Raw genomic sequence first — 2,991 nt, forward strand, 5'->3', positions numbered from 1 at the left:
TGCAAAGTTTACTCCATCTATATTAGTAGCCCTCATTACCTAAAATATCTTCTCCATCTCATCAAGAAAGCCCTGTGAGTTTTCCTTTACCTTCACTCCCATAAAAGTCAATGGTCCCATCTTCATAAAATATCTAAGCCTAGCAGCCTCAGCAGATACAACGCCATTAGTATCCCACTCGGCCTGAGTAGCAACTAGTTGGACAATAACATGCATAGACTAATGAAACTCTGCAAGTTTCACATTATCCTGAGGGACCTGAGAAGCAATAGGAGGAATAGGAGGAACTCTGAAATAATAAAGAATAAGACCATGAAATCGATGATGTACTCCAGATATAGGAGGTACTTCTTCAGCATTATCCCCAGATGGAATGAAAGAATTTTCTTGTGTTCCTAATCTCGAAGGCATAATCTTAAAGATGAACAAACAAAGATTGGAGGAGATTCCAGGATTGAGAAGTCAAGCTTGAAAAAAGAATACCAAGAAAGTGAAACATTCCTAGATGTCTTGCAGCCTCTCCCTTGTGAGTGTGGCGCGCTATACACCCCTAAAAGAGAGTCTACTCAAAATGGCTGTGTGGACTCTCAATTAACCATGAACCTAGGCTCTGATATCAACTTGACGTATCTTGTACTGGGGCCTTATCGTAATGGGTATCCCAAGTCCATCTAGGACTAGGAACCACCCTCTTAACCCAACTCAACCACCTTATACAACCTTAGATGAGCTGAATTTCAAGCATATAACAAAATTGCCCAATGCTCTCAAGAAGACTTTGGGATAGGGTCACAAACATGACCGACCCAACCTATTTTGTACGTACCAATCCAACCATCCATACCATAGAAAACCAAAGAGAATATTAAAACATAATATGAAAGTCAAACCCAACATGTAATACGATGGAACAATGAGAAATTATGTCTGATGATGCCAGCCTCCCAGCTTATTCCAATGCCAAGGCTGACACCAATACTGATCCCGTTTATTCCAACCCCAGAAGTACCACAAAACCTCTATCCAAAAGAATAAAAATATTCGATTGGGACGTGCCACCAACCATGGCCAAAACCAATATCTGGAAAGAAAATTAAAATTTTAAGAATGTTCAACATAAAATGATTCCTTCCGAAAGAATAGAAGCACACCATTTTAGTCCAATAAGCTGTCCCTAATTCAAATACTATGAAGGAGGAGTTGAACGTCTGGTTCCTGCATAGCATAGGTATACAGCCGCCAGTAGACAAATTAGTGGGTGAACACTAGCATGAATCTTAAGATAAGGATAAAGTAATTTCAGTTATCAAAACCAAGTTTAAACCATCTAATGCAAATAACCATACACATATATAAGTGCTGGGAAAAGGTACTGGGTTTAGCATGCCATTTAAAACCTTAACCTGGGTCGTGTAGGTTAGTCGTCCTACCACCCATGAGTCATATAGATTCAGCTCTCCCTGCTGAAAGGGTCCCGGTGCATGTAGCCGCACGGCCAGGTAATAAACCTAGGATGATGAGTATATCCCTATAATATAAATGTGACACTCACACGTGGCCATCGAAGACCTCTATATCAGTAAATATAAGTTTTCAGTTTTGATCCCCCCGAGATCGCCACCTTCCACGGTTTACCTTACACTTTTCACCATTAATGCCAATTAAAACCAAGTCCAAACAATCTAATTATCCATTTATTAACCAAGGATATTTGATAAACTAGTGGTATCGTCATACCACCATACCTGCAAGTATTATCCCTAGCCAAACCAATTTACATTAAGGGGACTCTCGGTGCCCTTTCCATTTACCATATTAACCTCTTAGGAGACTATAATGTTCTCCACAAGCATAAACAATTAGCTTTTAACCTTTCTAAACCATTTAAACCAATTATAGTTTCATGCATAAGGTAAAAACAAGCAAGAGCTCCCTTTTAAAAGAGTCAATGAGATAAATGTATTTGTAAGCATTTAATCAAACACCTTGGGGGTATAGTATTACCAAAACCAAATTCCACTACCATTAAACCATTACCACGCAATTATATTATCCAAAAAAACTATTAATACATAGAAAGAACAATAAAAACCATAAGAAATCAAAACCATGCCTTTAACATCATAACTCCAAAATCAATGATTGAAAATCAAAACCATGCAAAAGTAAAGCCATGAAACCATATAACCATGCCTTTAATTGATATTACAAATAGGGAAGAGAATCATGACTTAAACTAAGAAGGTTGATGGAAAGAATTCGCCAAGACAATCCCCAAAGTAAGACCTTAGTTGAAACCCTAGCTCTTTGCCCCAAAAGCTCTTAAGAGAATTATGATATGTTTTAGAAGAGATTCTCAGTGTTTAAGAATAAAATAATAAGTTAAATAATCTCCTAAGTGTATTAGAAGTTATGGCTCCTTATTAGGGTAAGTAGATAAATATCCAGAGTACCCCCACTTAAATCCTATAAAAACCCGACATAGGGTTACGACTGACCTCCTTACAAGTCGTAACCTAGCTTATGGTTGATACCCACCCAATTGTAACCAATCCTCAACCATGGATTAGACATTGTCCAATATATAACTCATCCAGCCAAGTCGTACCTCAGCATAAAATTTGTACCTTTGATTCGTATCCCTAAAAGAATGTAACACTAGTAGGATCAAACACTGACCACCTTATGAGTCACCTATACAACTCATACCCATGCCTTACGACTCATACCCTCAATTTGTATCCATTCAGTGTCCAAAAATATCCCACCAACTAATACTAGTCAGCTTACGACAGGTCTTCACCACTCGTACCCCAGCTTACAGCTCATACCATAAGTTGTAATGGGTCCGAAGAATGAGATTCTTGGAATTTTTCTAAGAGTCCAAACCTGGGATGCTTCAGACCTAAACTAGGGTCTTGTCGTAATGGGCATCTCAAGTCCAACAAGGACAGGATACTACCTCTATACCCAAACCTTCAAACAAATATA

This window comes from Capsicum annuum, chromosome 11, assembly GCF_002878395.1.
Source record: "Capsicum annuum cultivar UCD-10X-F1 chromosome 11, UCD10Xv1.1, whole genome shotgun sequence".
NCBI classification, from domain to species: domain Eukaryota; kingdom Viridiplantae; phylum Streptophyta; class Magnoliopsida; order Solanales; family Solanaceae; genus Capsicum; species Capsicum annuum.